Source organism: Stegostoma tigrinum, unplaced genomic scaffold (assembly GCF_030684315.1).
Source record: "Stegostoma tigrinum isolate sSteTig4 unplaced genomic scaffold, sSteTig4.hap1 scaffold_123, whole genome shotgun sequence".
NCBI lineage: Eukaryota > Metazoa > Chordata > Chondrichthyes > Orectolobiformes > Stegostomatidae > Stegostoma > Stegostoma tigrinum.
Window position 1 is genome coordinate 526,141 of NW_026728072.1, and position 18,740 is coordinate 544,880.

The 18,740-nt window shown below is 47.6% G+C and overlaps 1 long non-coding RNA gene across 1 annotated transcript in view; it reads left to right on the top strand.

Annotated features, from left to right (window-relative positions):
* LOC132207687 (uncharacterized) overlaps positions 1 to 13,746 on the top strand; it is a 220,050-nt gene extending 206,304 nt beyond the window's left edge. The window contains exons 2-3 of the long non-coding RNA XR_009443704.1: positions 1,986 to 2,144; positions 9,847 to 13,746. This is a non-coding gene — a long non-coding RNA (uncharacterized LOC132207687). The remainder of the gene's footprint in view (positions 1 to 1,985; positions 2,145 to 9,846) is intronic.
* Positions 13,747 to 18,740: the final 4,994 nt, after the last annotated feature.

Sequence of the window (18,740 nt, forward strand, 5' to 3'; positions counted from 1 at the left end):
GCTTTATCACTTGATTTCACCTCTTGACACTATTTACAGCTGTTTTCTGTTTGTACATGCTGCCTTTTCCAGTACCACGCTGAGTATTGTTATCCCGATAGTTCTTTCGTCTCAGTCCGTGTGTATTCCTGGGCGAATGTGCTCGTGTGGTCTCAGGAGTTGGGGAGGTCACGGCTCTGGGACAGCCGTTTCATCGCCCAATGCTGCAGTTAAGAAGAAAAGAAAATCTCTTGCTCTGAGCTCTGCAAACCTGGGCAATGTCAAAAGGGAAACAAGGTCAAAAGAAATTCAACAAGAATCTCAAAATTAACTGCTGAATTCATATCAACATTACGGGGATCGCCCAACTTAGTGGCCACAACATCCCACTTTCTATTCTTCACAAACAATCCAAAGGCTGAAGTATCCGTATCCCTCTTAACTTTTATGGTTTTTGAGCTAAATTCTTTTTTCTAACTTGTGCATATTTGTGGTGCTTTATGACTTCTTGCATTTAGCAATTGATAAACTCACTCTCTCACGAGTTCAGGAGAAGCCAGTTTTATGGAATCCTCAGTGTGGAAACAGGCCACTCAGTTCAACAAGCCCACAGCAACCCTCCAAAGAGCATTCCACCTAGACCCATCCCCATTCCCCTACTCTATCCCTGTCAGCCTGCATTTCCCATGGCTAATGTACCTAACCTACACATCCGTGGGCACTGTGGGTAATTCAGCATTGCCAATCCACCTAACCTGCACATCTCTGGACTGTGGGAGGAAACCAGAGCACCCAGCAGAAACCCACACAGACAACGGGAGAATGTGCAAACTCCACACAGACAGTCATCCGAGGCTGGAATGGAACTCAGGTCCCTGGTGCTGTGAGGTAGCGTTACTAACGACTGAGTCACCGTGTCACCCTGAGTTATCTTGACTCCTTCTGAAACATAGGAAGGTATCCACAACCCAAAGATCCTTTTTAATCAGCTTAATTCGTACCAACTGAGGTGGATCTAGTTGGGTGTGTAAAGAAGGGGAGTCTTTCACGAGGGAACTTAACAATTTGGGAGACTCAGTCACCGAGGGAGCCTGACCCGAAGACTGGTCAAAACAATAATGATTCGATATGAATTAGTTAGAATGCAGCTGTTAACAGTAATCCTCCATCCCTATGTGGGAGCGAGATTTAACATTCAAAATCAAAACTGAAACTCTTGAACAAGGTAGTTCAAAACAGCCAGTTCTCTGATTGAGGTTGTTGACTTGCTCGCCGAGCTGGCTTCTTCTCATTCAGACGTTTCGTCACCATGATCGGTGACATCATCGGTACAGCCTCCAATGAAACGATGTTATTCTACTCTGTCTGGAATTGACACTGTCCAGTCTGTTACCATGAGTACTGTCATTTCCGGTTTTGATCTGTATGGGTTTGTGTGTGGGGGTCCAATTGGATCTGTTTGTTGGTTGCATTATGGGTGGAGAATCACGCCTCTCAGAGGACACTGCGACAAGGTAACCGTAGTACCCAAGCCAAGCATAGACACGCACAGGAATTCCGAGAGGCATGGTTCTGCACCCATTCTCCAGCCTCACAAATTTGGTCTCTTCAGTCTGAATATGATCACTCAACCATATCCTTGATGACAAACAATAGAGTCTTACTTCCCAAAATCTACAAACAGGACTGTCCAGACAGATCCATTTGTTCTCATGATATCATCTTCTGCTGGAGGGATTCCGAAATGTCTGCATTCTTCCTCAACTGAGCATTCCTTGCATTCGTGGTTGACAGAGCTGTCAGCCATGTCCATTGTGCTGCAGGGTTCCCAAGCGGAATATGAGTTGCTGTTCCTGCAACTTTGGGGTGGCATCATTTGTGGCACTGCAGGAGGCCCATGTTCAGTTTGGTTATGACTTTTGAGGAACGGATGGTCCCTTTGAGATTGAAATTGGAGAAAGATTTCAGGATTTTTTCATGTTCATGTCTTTCTGTTATGCCCCTAGGGAAAAAGCAATGAAAGTGCCGTTCATGTTTTGCACGGCGAGCTGCTGAATACTAACCGGTCTCACACCATAACCATCACCTTGCCCTTGTGAAGGCAGATATGGATAAGGTTCTCAAAGCTGATTGAAGATTGAAACCACTCTCGTCCTGTGACGATGGTAAGTTTCCCTTCTTTAAGAAAAAATGCTTGCAGCTGAATGAGCATAATATAGAGCATAGTGGCTCTGGTTAACACCGCTGTCTCAATTCCACCCTTTGGTGACTTTCTGTGTGGAGTTTGCACATTCTCCATGTGCCTGCATGGGTTTTCTCTGGGTGCTCGAGTTTCCTCCCACAGTCAAAAGATGTGCAAGGTTGGTGGATTGGCCATGCAAAATTTCCCAAGGTGTTCAGTGACGTGTTGGTTAGGTGAGTTATAGGTGGATGGGTCTGTGTGGGATGCTGTGAGGGGCAGCGTGGACGTGTTGGGCTGACGGACCTGTTTCCACACTGTAAGGGTTCTCTGATTCATGATTCTATGATTTTACTGAGTGCAAAGGTACAATATTGACTCGTCATATTTGTCTCACCTCTTTACACATTGACAAGAAAGCTTTAATGTCAGTTTCGATGCATTTGCCACTTGTCTGCTGTCTCTCACAAGGCTGACTATATCTCCTTCTCTAATGCGCATCTCCTGTCCACTGACACTGAGAGGTGACACTTGCTTTTCATTTAGTACAATCAATAAAACAATAGCCTCCATATTACATCCAGCGGCTTCTCTTAACACTCACACATTGTTCTTTATTTCCTCCAGGTATTGACCACTCATCATTTCTAATTTCGCTCGCTGTCTCTCGCTCGCTCTCTCTCGCTCGCTCTCTCTCGCTCGCTCTCTCTCGCTCGCTCTCTCTCGCTCGCTCTCTCTCGCTCGCTCTCTCTCGCTCGCTCTCTCTCGCTCGCTCTCGCTCGCTCGCTCTCTCTCTCTCGCTCTCTCTCGCTCGCTCTCTCTCGCTCGCTCTCTCTCGCTCGCTCTCTCTCGCTCGCTCTCTCTCGCTCGCTCTCTCTCGCTCGCTCTCTCTCGCTCGCTCTCTCTCTCTCGCTCGCTCTCGCTCGCTCGCTCTCTCTCGCTCGCTCTCTCGCTCTTGCTCTCGTGGTCTTTATCTCAGAGGTTCACAGTCACACGATGTTGCACATGCATATTCTGTCCCTCATGCACAAACACACTACACACACACAAAAAAAAGTCGGGAACACAGTCTCTCACGAACACACTCTGTCACATTCTCACTCATTCATACTCCCTACTATCACACAGTCGTACACGGTCTTGCACACATACTGTGGCACACTTGCATGCACTGTCGCAGGATCTTTTGCCAATGCTCTTACTCTCAAGTACACACAGACTACCACAAATCTCTCCCTCACACACTTAGGTTTGCAAATTCACTTGCTGTCAAGCTCACTCACACTTACAGACACACTCACTCCCTCATGCATGCTGTAACACTCCCTTCTTGTGCTAACTCCCTTTCACACACTCTCAAGCACAGTCACTGGCACACACATTCTGTCGTGCGCACACACACACTTTCATGCACTGTCTTTGCACTCTTGAGCACAATCATATGCTCACCTCTCTCTTGCACACAGTCAATTTGATTTGAGTCAGAGATCATGGGAACTGCAGATGCTGGAGAATCCAAGATAATAAAATGTGAGGCTGGATGAACACAGCAGGCCAAGCAGCATCTCTGATGAAGGGTCTTGGCCCGAAACGTCAGCTTTTGTGCTCCTGAGATGCTGCTTGGCCTGCTGTGTTCATCCAGCCTCACATTTTATTATCTTGATTTGAGTCATCATTGTCACATGTGCCCAGGTACAGTGAAAAGTTTTCTTCTGCATGCAGGAAAGACAGGTGATATCAAACAAGGCGCATGAGTGAAACGGAACATAGTGACAGCTACAGAGAAGATGCACAGAGAGCAAGATCAAAATTAGATTTAAGCTTTTCAGTGTCCTATTCAGATGTCCAATAACAGCGGTGAAGAAGCTGTTCTTGAATCTTTTCACGCATGTATACAAACTTTTTTTACATCTTCCCTTCAGAAAAAGGGAGAAGAGAGTGTAATTGGCGGGTGAGAAGGGCCTTTGATTATGTCAGTTTCTTTCCCGAGGCAGCGGGAAGTAGAGGTGGAATCAACGAATGGAAGGCTGGTTTGCATGATGGACTATGCTGTGTTCATGACTCTGTAGTTTCTTGTGGTCTGAGGAAGAGCTGTTGCCAAACCATGCTGTGACATGCATCCAGATAGGATGCTTTCTCTGGTACATGAATGAAAGTTGACCTTGCGGACACTCCAAATTACCTTAGCCTGCTGGGGAAATAGAGACATTTGGTGTGCTTTTTTGCCCATTGCGACGATCTGGGTGGACCAGGAGAGATTGTTGGTGATCGACACTCTCAACTATCTCCACCTCAGCAACATCTCTCTCACTGTCTGATGCAGGCGCTCACACACTCACATTGTGTCACCTATTCTGTCTGTCTGTCTCTCCCTCTCTCCCTCATCGCCCATCTCTCTCTCACTCGCTCTCTCTCTCGCTCTCGCGCGCGCGCTCTCTCTCTCTGTCTCTGTCTCCCTCCCCCACCCCCCCAACCCCTCTGGCTTTGTCTCTCTCTCTCTCTCTTTTTCTCACATACCAACTCATTGCTCAGTATTCCATGGTATCTGAATTGTTGGAAGAATTAACTTAGACTGAGCGTGGATTTTCTCCCAAATTAGTTATGACAAAGCAGAACCAATTCTGCCTGGAAGAAGAAAGGCAGGAGCCATAATAATTATGGATTGTTTTGCGAGAGGAACCGTGCTGTGATATGCATCCAGATAGGATGCTTTCTGTGGTACATCAATGAAAGTTGCCCTTGTGGGCACACGGAATTGCCTTAGTCTCCTGGGAAGTAGAGACAACGGTGTGCTTTTTTGCTCATTGCGATGATGTGGACGGACCAGTGAACTAATCTAAGCCCATCCCCCTACACGATCCCATTATCATCCATATGCTTATCCAAGGACTATTGAAATGCCCCTAATGTGGCTGAGCTAACTGCATTGGCAGGCAGGGGGTTCCACATCCTTACCACTCTCGGAGTAAAGAACCTGCCTCTGACATCTATCTCAAATCTATTATCCCTCACTGTTGCTCATACAAGCTGACGTCATCATCCTCGGAAAAAGACCCACACTGTCCACCCTGCCTCATCCACTGATCATCTTGTATGTCTCTATTAAATCTCCTCTGAATCACCTTCTCTCCAATGAGTACACACCCAAGTCCCTCAGCCTTTCTTCAGAAGACCTTGGCTCCGGACCAGGCAACATTTCCTCTGCACCTTTTCCAATGCTTCCACATCCTTCCTGTAATGGGGCGACCAGACCTGTACGCAATATTCCAAATGAGACCGCACCAGCTGTTTGGACAGTTGCTCTGGATCTCAATCCCACTGCCAATAAAACCTAAAACACCGGAAGCCTTCTTCACAGCACTATCAACCTGGATGGCAATTTTCAGGGATCGACATAGATGGACACCCTCTGCACAGCAACACTGCCAAGAATCTTTCCATTGACCCAATATTCTGCCTTCCTATTATTCAACCCAAAGTGAATCACCTCACATTTATCCGCATTGAACTCCATCTGCCAGCTTTCCGCCCAATTCTGCAGTTCATCCAAGTCTACCTGTCACCTGCAACATTCTTCCACATTGTCCACCACTCCACCGACTTGAGTGTCATCTGCAAACTTACTTACCGATCTACCAATGCCTCCGTCCAAGTCATTTATAAAAATGACAAACAGCAGTGGTCCCAAAACAGATCCTTGAGACAAACCAGTAGTAACCAGACTCCAGGCTGAATATTTTCTATCAACCACCACTGGTTGCCTCCTTAGCCAAAGCCAGTTTCTAATCCAACCTGCTAAATCTCCCTCAATCCCATGTCTCCATGTTTTCTCCAATAGCCTACCATGTGGAACCTTATCGAAGGCTTCACTGAAGTCCATGTCCACCACGTCAACTGCCCGACCCTCATCCACGTGCTTGGTCACCTTCCAAAATTACTCAATGAGGCTTGTGAGACACGACCTGCCCTTGACAAATACATGTTGACTATCTCCCATCAAATTGGTGCTTGCTCGATGATTATAAATCCTCTCTCTTATAATCCTTTCCAGAACTTTTCCTGCAACAGACGGAAGGCTCACTGGGTTGAAAATGACCTGCGTCATCTCTCCTGCCCTCTTTGAACAAGGGCACAACATTTGCAACCCTCCAGCCTTCTGGTACTAAACCTGTAGACAATGAGGATTCAAAGATGAAGGCCAAAGGCTCCGCCACCACCTCCGTAGCCTCCCAGAGAATCTGAAAGTTTCGAAGGATGATGCGTTGTATCCGGAGGTTGGTGGGGTGGTACGTTAGGACGAGGGAGACTTTGTTTTGGTTGTTGTTGCGGGGTGGGGTGAGAGGGATTTGTTGCAGGAAATGCTGGAGACACGGTCGAGGGCGTTATCAACCACAGAGCGGGGCAAGTTGTGGTCCTTGAAAAATGAGGACATCTGAGATATACGGGAATAGAATACCTCATCCTGGGAGTGCAGATGCAGAGGCAAAGGAATGGGGAATAGGGGATGAAGTGTTGCGGGAATATGGTGGGAGGAGGTGTAATCTTGGTAGCTGTGGGAATTGGTGGAGTTGAAATGGATATTTGTTTCTCAGTGGTTGGAAATAGAGTGGTCCAGGAAGGAGAGAGAGGTATCAGAGATTGTCCAGGTTAACTTCAAGTTCGGGAGGAAGGTGTTGGTGAAGTGGATGAACTGTTAGAGCCCCTTGTGGGAACACGAGGCAGTGCCGGTACAGTCATCAATGTAACGGAGGAAGAGGTGGGGTTGAGGGCCAGTGTAGGTACGGAAGAGGGAGCGTTCCGTGTAACCTACAAAGAGGCAGGCATAGCTTGGGCCCATTTGGCTACCCTGGCCACCCCCTTTGTCTGTAGGAAGTGGGAGGAATTGAAAGAGAAACTGTTGAGGGTTGTTAAAGGACCGGAACTTGCCCCTCCTCAGTGGTCAAAAATGCCCTCGACCGTGTCACCCGCGTTTCCCACAACTCATCCCTCACACCCGCACCCCATAATAACTACCAAAACAGTGTCGTCCTCGCCCTCACGTACCACCCCACCGACATCCGGATTCAATGCGTCGTCCTCCGACCCTTCTGCCAGCTGCAATCCGACCCCACCACCAAAGACATTTTTCCCACCACCCTTAGGTGACCCCCTTATCCGCTCCACACTCCCCTCTAGCACTCCCTCCACCCAGCACTTTTCCCTGCATATCCATAAATGTTGTCATCACAATGTTTAAAATTCACTGGTCCCGATACCTCACCCCCATCCCAGGCCCCAGGAAGAATTTCCTCATCAAACAGATGTTTACCTGCACATCTGCTAATGTGGTAGACTGTATCCACTGTTGCCATTGTGGCCCCCTCTACATCGGGGAAACCAAACAGAGGTTTGGGGACCGCTTCACCTGTGCTCAGTTTGCACTAAAGAACTGCACCTCCCAGTCGCGAACTGTTTTGACTCTCCCTACCAATCCTCAGGTAACATGTCCATCCTGGGCCTCCTGCAGTGCCACAACGATACCACCTGAAGGTTGCAGGAGCAGCACCTCATATTGCGCTTGGGAACCCTGCACTCCATGGTATCAATGTGGACTTCACAAGCTTCAAAATCACCCCTCGCCCTCCCGCATCCCAAAACCAGCCCACCTATCCCATCCTGCCACCTTAAACCCCACCCCCATTTCCTACCTCCTAACCTCTTCCCGCCCCGGAGACCTGTTCGTCCTCCCCGGACTGGCCTCTCCCCTCCCTCACCTCTGCTGGCTCCATCCCCACCTCTTTAACTTGTCTGTCTCCTCTCCACCTATCTTCTCCTCTATGCATCTTTGATCCGCCTCCCCCTCTCTCACTATTTATTTCAGAACTCTCTCCCCCTCCCCCTTTTCTGATGAAAGGCCTCGGCCCAACGTGTCAGCTTTTGTGCTCCTCAGATGCTGCTTGGCCTGCTGTGTTCATCCAGCTGCACACTTTGTTATCTTGACCAAGAGTGTTAGAGGCAAGTAAACATAGAACATAGAACATAGAACAGTACAGCACAGAACAGGCCCTTCAGCCCACAATGTTGTGCCGACCATTGATCCTCATGTATGCACCCTCAAATTTCTGTGACCATATACATGTCCAGCAGTCTCTTAAATGACCCCAATGACCTTGCTTCCACACCTGCTGCTGGCAACGCATTCCATGCTCTCACAACTCTCTGCGGAAAGAACCTGCCTCTGACATTCCCTCTATACTTTCCACCAACCAGCTTAAAACTATGACCCCTCGTGCTAGCCATTTCTGCCCTGGGAAATAGTCTCTGGCTATCAACTCTGTCTATGCCTCTCATTATGCGTTGATAAAGTCAATGTCAGTGCTGTGTTGTCATGATAATCAGGCAACGCAACAGGAATGTACAAAAGGTGACATCTCAGGTCAGACTCTGACTTGTAGTTTCGAGGCTTGTGTTCAGAATCTGTCTTAGAGTTTTAACCTTTATTTCAAAAGCAAGAATTTATAAGATACCACACTGACTGTAACTACAAGTTGTGTGTTTCTTCAACAAAATATCTGCAAACCAACAAACATCCTGGATGAAGACTTATTATCTGACACTCCACTCGCACCAGTTGTATGATGTTTTGATCTGTCTGCTTATGAATTGTGTGACTGTGTGTTTTCCTCCCTGACCGCACCTGATGAAGGGACTGCACTCCCAAAGCTTGTGTGATTTCAAATAAACCTGTCAGATGATAACCTGATGTCATGTGACTTCTGACTTTGTCTATCCTAGTCCAACACCAGCACCTCCACATTATAACTGTTTGGAACCAAGTCAGCGCAACAGGTACATATCGAACATTTGACTTCGGAAGAATGCCGAGTGCTGAAAAGTTCATTAATAACAAAGGATTTCTTCATTATGCCATCTATCGTAACATGCTGCGTCTCACAGTCACAATGAAAGGATGGCCACTTGAATTTAGCAGGGCCAAGAACAGTTATGGACATTTTTAGCATGGGAGGAGGCCATTCAACCTATTTTATCTGTCCCAGCTCTCTCCCAGCGCAACAAAATTAATCCTTCTCTCGAACTCATTCCACATATTTCACAGAATTGAAATATATAGGTACATACTTAAGAGATTTTAACATCAAGTGAGCAGTTCTCGCACTTCACCTTGTCACTAAAAATGGAAAACGTGACTTACAAGGAGTGGGTCTTTATTTTGTTCTGTTTTGATGATGAAGCAGATGCAAGTCCAAGTGCTGGAACTGGCGTCTTGAACTTAGCAACTGTTCAATGTGCATAAAATGAATTCTGTGCACATCCACTAAAAGCAGTTTTATGGAAGGAAAAGGCACCAAAGAAGATTTGGTGTATTGTGCTTGATGCTATTATACTCCAACCTGTGAAAACAGAACTCTACAACTGTGAGTGTTGAGTTCTGAGAGGGTGCTATCTTGTTTGAATGTACATTGCTAAGCCTAGGCCTATTTTCCCAACAGCAAAATTGGTAATCCAGCAAGAAATGGATATTTCTCACATTTGTTGGCTGTAAGTGTGTTTAAAGTTTGAGTACAGTTTCCTTATATACAGGTGCTTAACCTGCTTTTACAGTTGGAACATTTGTTGTGCCAATGAAAATTTTTTGAATGTTTTCACCTCCAATTTTCCTCTTTATACATATTTGGTATTTTTTTCAGTGTCAGGACTATCTTCAAAATCTGAGATTGGGTTTTGAAAGACAGCAGTCTTTGTTTTGGAGAGATAATGGGAACTGCAGATGCTGGAGAATGCGAGATAACAACGTGTGGAGCTGGATGAAGACAGCAGGCCAAGCAGCATCTGAGGAGCACAAAAGCTGACGTTTCGGGCCGAGAATCTTCTTCAGAAAATGGGGAGGGGGTGCGGGTTCTGAAATAAATAGGGAGAGAGGGGGAGGCGGATGGAAGATGGATGGAGGAGAAGATAGGTGGAGAGGAGAGTATGGGTAGGGAGGCAGGGAGGGGATAGGTCAGTCTGGGGAGGCCGGACAGGTCAAGGGAGCGGGATGAGGGGAAATAGGGGTGCGGTATGAGGTGGGAGGGGCGATGGGTGAGAGGAAGAATAGGTTAGGGAGGCGGGGACGAGCTGGGCTGGTTTTGGGATGCAGTGGCAGGAAAGGAGATTTGGAAGCTTGTGAAATCCACACTGATAGCATTGGGCTGCAGGGTTCCCAAGCAGAATATGATTTGCTGTTCCTGCAACCTTGGGGTGGCGTCATTATGGCACTGCAGGAGGCCCAGGTTGGACATGTCCTCTCGGGAATGGGAGGGGGAGTTGAAATGGTTAGTGACTGGGAGGTGCAGTTGTTTCTTGCAAACTGAGCGTAGGTGTTCTGAAAAGCGGTCCCCAAGCCTCTGCATCGTTTCCCCAATGTAGAGGAAGCCACAACGGGGACAGCGGATGTTTTGGATATTTCTGAAGCATTGATTTTCATTCAGAGTTGGTTGGATTTTGCTGAAGCAATAGACGTAACTCACTATGACGTAGACAATGTCAGAGTTAATGTTTCGCGTCCTGTGACCCTTCCTCAGATCTCACTCTTCACTGATGCTGCCAGACCTGCTGAGCTTTTCCAGCAAGTTCTGCTTTTGTTGCTGATTTACAGTGCCCACAGTTCTTTTGTTTTTTACGACACAGAAAAAACTTGATCTCTGCAGGAAGCATGATGCTGCATTCTCCAACTTTGCTGCCTTTTTGAAATATAATATTGTCTTTTTAGGACAGAAGTGGCTTTTTTTGTTTGTTTTAACTTCGGCACATACTTTCTATGCAGGTGAAAAGTCTACACCTTTTCAGTTCACTGCAGTGCTGCATAATGAAGACTTGGAACAATTTTTTTTTATAAAGTAGAAAATCAGTGTGGTTCGTTTTCCAAAATGTGATTTGTAAGTGCAACACTTAACAGTGTGTTCATCAAACTATTGTTTCCTTTGATCTTTGTGTTGCAGAAATTTCTAGAATCATTTCATATATATTTTTCTTGATATATTTTAGCAGCTTTCCTGGAGCAAATCTGTTTTCCTTCGGATGAGACGACTTTCAGACATACTCCCTTTATTTAATTGCGGTAAAATGAGGAGGATTTTTATTCACTGAGACACACATGACTATATGTTGAAAGCATTGGAAAAAGCGTTCTGTTCGGACTGTCATGTTATCTGGTGTTTGTACCAGGCTTTCCGATGAAATGCAAGTGATTAAGGATGCTACTGATGCCACATGTTATTACAAGAAGAAATGAACATACAAGTAAGGATTTTATGCCACATTTATACATAGCATGGGCCATGCAGCATGGATGCAGTGACTGAGTGAAATGGGATGCAGTGACTGAGTGAAATGGGATGCAGTGACTGAGTGAAATGGGATGCAGTGACTGAGTGAAATGGGATGCAGTGACTGAGTGAAATGGGATGCAGTGACTGAGTGAAATGGGACGCAGTGACTGAGTGAAATGCTCACAGCGAATTGCCCCCTCCATCCTGACCCGCTCACAGCGACTTGCCCCTGCAGTCCTGACCTGCTCACAGCGACTTCTCTCTGCAGACCTGACCCACTCACAGCGACTCGCCCCTTCAGTCCTGTCCCAATCACAAGGACTTGCCCTCTCCGTCCTTACCCGCTCACAGTGACTTGCCCCTGCAGTCCTGACCCCCTCACAGTGACCTGCCCCCTCACTCCTGACCCGATCTACATTGAGGAAACCAAGCAGAGGCTTGGGGACCGCTTTGCAGAACACCTCCACTCGGTTCGCAACAAACAACTGCACTTCCCAGTCGCGAACCATTTTAACTCCCACTCCCATTCCTTAGACGACATGTCCATCATGGGCCTCCTGCAGTGCCACAATAATGCCACCCGAAGGTTGCAAGAACAGCAACTGATAATCCGCTTGGGGACCCTGCAACCCAATGGTATCCATGTGGACTTCACCAGCTTCAAAATCTCCCCTTCCCCAACTGCATCCCAAAACCAGCCCAGTTCTTCCCCTCCCCCGACTGCATCACAAAACCAGCCCAGCTGTTCCCTTCCCCCGACTGCATCCCAAAACCAGCCCAGCCTGTCTCCGCCTCCCTAACATGTTGTTCCTCTCACCCATCCCTTCCTCCCACCTCAAGCCACGCCTCATCCTGCCTCCTTGACCTGCCTGTCTTCCCTGGACTGACCTATGCCCTCCCTACCTCCTCACCTGTACTCTCCTCCCTACCTATCTTGTTTTCTCTCCATCTTCGGTCCGCATCCCCCCCCTCCCTATTTATTCCAGTTCCCTCTCCCATCCCCCTCTCTGATGAAGGGTCTAGGCCCAAAATGTCAGCTTTTGTGCTCCTGAGATGCTGCTTGGCCTGCTGTGTTCATCCAGCTCCACACTTTGTTATGTTGGATTCTCCAGCATCTGCAGTTCCCATTATCAGTGGCATTTTCCTCTTCATCAAAGTTTGTGCAAAAGCAACACGATATGGGGCGGCACGGTGGCTCAGCGGTTAGCACTGCAGCCTCACAGCACTGGGGACCCAGATTCAATTCCAGCCTCAGGCAACTGTCTGTGTGGAATTTGCACCTTGTCCCTGTGTCTGCATGGGTTTCCACCAGGTGCTCCGGCCTCCTCCCACAGTCCAAAGATGTGCACGCTAGGTGGATTGGCCATGCTAAATTGCCCGTAGTGTTCAGGGGCGTGGGTCTGGGTGGGATGCTCCAAGGTTTGGTGTGCACTTGTTGGGCCAAAGGGCCTGTATCCACACTGTAGGGAATCTAAACAAACCTGTTCCCACATCTCCATGTTATAACCCTGCTGATCACTGCACACAGAGATGTTTGAGAACAAAAGGATAACAATAATATTCAAACCTAGTGCTGGAGATGTATTTTAAATACACGGAGGCCAGTGTCGATCTCCAATTCAACTTTTATTTACAAATGAACTGTCTTCAACTTTAGCACTGCCTCATTCAGAGATAGTTGCCAGGGTGTCAGCATCTCTCATGCTCACACTTATCTGTCAGCCAGGGCTCCCTGATTTGGGCTGTTAATATGGAACAATCGGGCAACTCATATTCTGTGAGGTTCAACTGGCCGACCTGGTCACAAACCAGCGCGGTGTGTTCATCGAAAATCAAACGTACTAGAAAGATACCATTCCATACCAGTGTAAAGGAAGGCATGAGGCTAAACTGGGGAGGGAAGGGAACTGCTTATTGGGGGTGGCCCAGAGAGTAAAAGAAAATCGAATGGGAAGAAGACCATTTGAGACTGAGGGAGAGAGATGTAATTGCCTGAATGAGGCATTCCAATTGCGAAATGGATTTTTGTGTATACACCATGTTCAGTTTCCCCGATCTTCATCTGTACTCCTCTTTAAATCATTAGTATCTGAAATTTCTGTATCATTTCCAAATGTTCTGTCTCTAATGTTATGCTGTTGGAATTGGTTGAACTGCAGAGAGATTATTTATTTGCACAAATGTGTTCAGTGAAATGAGTTGCATGCTATATATGTATTATTCTTCCTGATTCTATTGTTTGCATACAAATTAAAGTTAGTTCCACTTTTGAACAACAAACTGCTTTTAGATGTCTGATGTATCTCATTTGCCTGCCACTTACTCTTGTTGATGAGTTGTGTTTCTGTTTGGTGAAGAAATATGAATGAGCTGGAGCACTAATGGCAATGCCCAATGTGGTGATCTTCCAACATTGCAGCTGGAAGGTGGGGCAGGAAGGGGGATGGGTTTCACAAGCACTATCACAGAAGGAAATGCAGAGACAGGTGATGTCTGTGGCAGCACCGAGACAGTGAGGAGAATGAAATGCAATGAAAGGGGAATCTGGCTGTAGTCTCAAAGGCACGGGCTGAAGGGAAGAGGACAGTAAGGATTCACTCAGAGGAAGAGAAGATCAGACTAGACTGACTGTGAAACAGGCAGTAATCATTGGCAAGTTACTGATAGGAGGGTGAATCAATCGGGCTCACTTTAAGACTGTTTACAGTTACCATATAGTTTGTGGGAGCTGTGTAGATCAGGCCAGGCTCATAGAGAAACGCTTCCCGGAGTAATTAACATGGAGACCCCACTGGGAAAGAGTGAGGGGTTGGCCGTCCTGCTTCTACTGCTGCTGGTGATGTCCAGGCCAGTCATTCTGGCCAGAGACTTCAGCTGCATCATCGGCACGAATGAACAATATGGAGGGTATGACAGTGAACTGGACTCGATGTCCAGATTTCTGATGGAAACGGTTTAAGTTGCCAAGCTGCATAACATCTTCAGCACCCCTGCAGACTGAGCATAGAGTAGAAACGCCTGGTCATAGCCAGACGGGTCTATACACCCATTGGATAGATTTCCTGTTTGCGCCCACACGTCCTCGATCACATCCATTGAAGTCAAGCCGGTGTTCTTCTCTGACTACTGCCTCCTGCTGGCTGACTGTCACCTACAGGATGACCAGCGGGCTGGCAAGGGAACATGGAAGCTGACCCCAGAAAAACATTTAGAAGCTCAAAAGAGAGCACACAGGTTGGAGAAGGATGAAGACCCTTTTTGCACTTGGTGGGAGGCAGTCAAAGCGAACACCAAGAAGTTCTTTGTCCTGAAAAGTGTTCAGAAGGTGAGAGAGAGTTGGGCAAAACTGTTCAAACTCCAGAAACCCGTGCAAAACCTACTCTTACTCCAGACAATCGGGTCAATGTCACGAAGGAGCCCCAGGAGGTGTGGAGGCAGGAAGCCCCACTCTCTGCCTTGGAGGCCTCCAAGATAATCTTGCGGTTCAGGGTCTGCACTGTGGAGCAAGAGAGAATAACAGTCAGAGACAGACAGCACTGAAACAGACCGTTTGGTCCAACTTGTTCATGCTGACTCGATATCCTAAATAAATGTAGTCCCATTTGCCAGCATTTGGCCCATATCCCTCTAAACTCTTCCTATTCATTTTCCCATCCAGATGGCTTTTAAATGTTGAAATTGTACCAGCTTCCAATCCTCTCTCTAGCAGCTCATTTCATACATACACCACCCTCTGCATGAAAATAATGTACCTTAAATCCCTTTTAGATCTTTCCCCTGTTACTTTAAACCTATGCCCTCCAGTTATGGACTCTCCCACCCCAGGGAACAGACAATGTCTATAAACCCTATCCATGCCTCTCATGCTGTTACTAATCTCGATCAGGTCATCCCTCAGCCTTTGATGCTCCAGGGAAAAGAGACCCAGTCGATTCAACCTCATCCTTGAGCTTTAACCCTCCAACCCAGTCACCATCCTTGTAAGTCTTTTCTGAACCCTTTCCGGTTTCACAACATCCTTCCCACAACAGGGAGACTGGAATTAGATACAGTATTCCAATGGAGGCCAAATCAGTGCCCTTTAAAGCTGCATGTGACCTAATGAGATGTGTTCACATTCCGTCTTCTTGAAGATGCTAAAGGAGAGCTCTGTGCTCAGCAGCCTGAAGGATGAACATAGCTCGATAAGTTTGTCTCAATCAGACATCCTGAAGCTCAGCAAATCCTTTCAAGCCAGTCCGTATGACACTCTGACCACAGCCAGCGCAATGACACCCAGACATTCCTGTCCTCGATCCTGGGGGTCTTAGACAACACCAAGCAGGAGAGCCTGGACCGACCATTATCTCTGGATGAGCTGGAGAAGGCCTTCGAAAAGAATAAAACTCTGGGAAGTGATGCCTTTCCAGCCGAGTTGTATTCTGCTCTTTGGGAGTTGATTGACCAGGGCCTGCTGGAGCTGTACGACAGTATGCTTCTGTCAGGTACTATGAGCGAATCCATGAGGAATGGTATCATCACCCTGACCTGCAAGTGGAAGGGATTGAGGGAGGAAGTTAGAAAGCAGCGACCAATATAATTGGCGAATGTAGCCTACAAAATCCTGTCTCAGTCATTTGTAACTGGGTCAGGTCTGCTCTGCGATTGGTGACTGACCCTGACCAAACCTGTGCTGCAGGGGACAGGACGATTTCTGAGAGCCTCGTGCTCCTAGGGATACGATCACCGGCAGGCAGAACAGAGGGGTGGATACCTGCCTCATCAGCCTGGACCAAGAGAAGGCCTTTGGCAGGATTTTGCATACCAACATGGGCTTTGGGGAGAGAATCTGCAATTGGGCCCGACAGATCTACACCGACATCATCAGCGCAGTCTCAATCTGCGTATGGGAATCACAGAGCTTACCCATCAGATCCAGGGTCTGGCAGGGCTGCCCACTCTATCGAGCCTTTTTGTGTGCTCTATCGAGCCCTTTGCTGAGTCCATCAGTAAGGATGTGAGCCTGAGAAGTGTGATTATTCCAGGTAGAGCGGGCCTGCAGGTCAAAGCGTCCCTGTACGATAACGATGTCACCAATCTCTGCTCAGCCCCAGTGTCAGTGCGCAGGTTCATGAGCATCTGTGACCCTTTCAAACTGGCCTCGGGAGCCACGGTAAATCGAGACAAGAGTGAGGCCATGTTCTTTGGGATCTGGCCTGAATGATCCTTCATTCCCTTCACCGTCAGGGCAGATTACCCAAAAGTGCTGGGCACACAGTTCAGAGAGCCTGGGGCGTGCAGAAAGCCTTGGGAGGTGCACATTGTGGGTACAATCCTGGTCATCAGGGGTGAGGCACTCTCTCTGTTGTTGTGCATGGCACAGTTCTGGCCCATCACCCACACTGCACTGTTTCCCTCATCCGAGCCATCTTCCATTCCTACTGGAAGCCTAAGATAGACCGTGTCTGCAACAACTCCATGTACTAAGCTCTGGCTAAGTGGGGGAAGAACGTACCCAATGTCACCCTCATCCTGATGTCCACCTTGTTGTGCATTAAGCTGTGTGTAGACTCTCAGTACGCAAAGACCAAGTGTCACTAGGTACTGAGGTCCGACCTGATCCCAGTGTTGCGAACGAAGGGACTGGCCTCTCTGCCACGGAAAGCTCCAAGTAGTTGGACCGTTCTATAACATATATCCTTTGTTGTGAAATTTGCAAAGAAACAAACGTCTGACCGCCAGTCCATCAGGTCGTGGTCAGCACGCAGCGTGCTCGAGATCCCGTGGGAAAAGGAGAGGCTGGATCCTGTCGTGTAGTTCCCAGAGCAGACTGACAAAGTCATTTGGTACAATGTCTCATCATCAGAACTTTCCAACAAACAACAAAACATAGATTGGCGGGTGGTGAGAATCCTGTCAGATTGTTTATGCACACCTTGTTGGCCTGTGCCACAGTACACTGCCCTGGAAGTGGCTGTGGGTGAAACCCGAAACATCAGCTTTCCTGCTGCTCTGATGCTGCCTGTCGTGCTGTGTTCATCCAGCCCACACCCAGTTATCGCAGACTCCAGCATGAGCAGTTCCGACTCTCTCTCGGCTCAGTGTGAGACCTTTTACAGTTACCGTATAGTTACAGGGAGTGTGTGGATGAGGCCAGGCTCAATGTTTACCTTCAGCATATAGTTATTGGGATGTGCACGGATGAGGACAGACTTGCTGTGAGACTGTTCACAGTCACCGTATAGTAAGTCGGAAGCATGGAGATGAGGCCAGGCCCACTGTGATACTGTTTACAATCACTGTTTAGTTTCTGGGAGGAGTGTAAATAAGGCCATGCTCGGTGTGAGACTGTTTTATGTCCCTGTATAATTACTGGAGGTGTGTCAGTGAGGTGAGGGCAATTGTCAGACCGTTTACAGTCAAGTAGGACTTCCTGTGAGTTGTGCGAATGAGGCCAGGGCCACTGTGAGACCATTTACAGTCACCGCATCATGACGCGGAAGCGTGTAGATGCTGCCAGGCTGCCTGTCAGTAACCAGGTGGTGTGTCCACGAGGCATAACTGGGATGCACTAAAAGCTTGGGGCATAACTGGGACGATGGGGCTGCTGTTGCCGAGGCAAGGACCACTGTCTGAGGTTTTCCTGCTGAAGGTAAATGAGGGTCCACTCAGTTATCGGACCCTCCCCGTGTCTCACATGTATGTAAATATTTTTGTTGTATGTCTCAGAGAGGTCTTTGGTTCATTGGGTGGAGCCAAAGTCCAATGCTTTATTTGTTTATTTGATATGCAGCTGGACAGAACGCAACTGCAGTTGTGACATTGTACATATACAAAGAGATTTCTTGTGAAAAAGGTGTATTTTTCAAATCAGAAATGTGACTGGGAGGAGTGTGGATGAGCCCAGGCTCACTGTGGGTCTGGTGACGGTCACCACATTGTCACGAAGATGTGTGTATATGAGGCATGGCTGGCTGTGAGACTGTGAAAAATCACTAATTAATAATAGTTTGTTTCTTCAATTATTTGTTGGATGTGTGTGTCACTGACTGGTCCAGCATTTATTTTCCATCCCTAATTGCCCTGAAGATGTTGGTGGTGAGGTGCCTTCTCGAACCGCTGCAGTTCGCCTGCTGTGGGTTGCCCCCACAGTGCCATGAGGGAGGGAATTCCCATCTTTTGAACAGTCGCAGTGAAGGATTCCGGGTATATTTCTAAATCAGAATCACGAGTGGCTTGGAGTGGGATTGAAGGAGGTGTTCCCATGTACTTGATGCCCTTGTCCTTCGAGATGG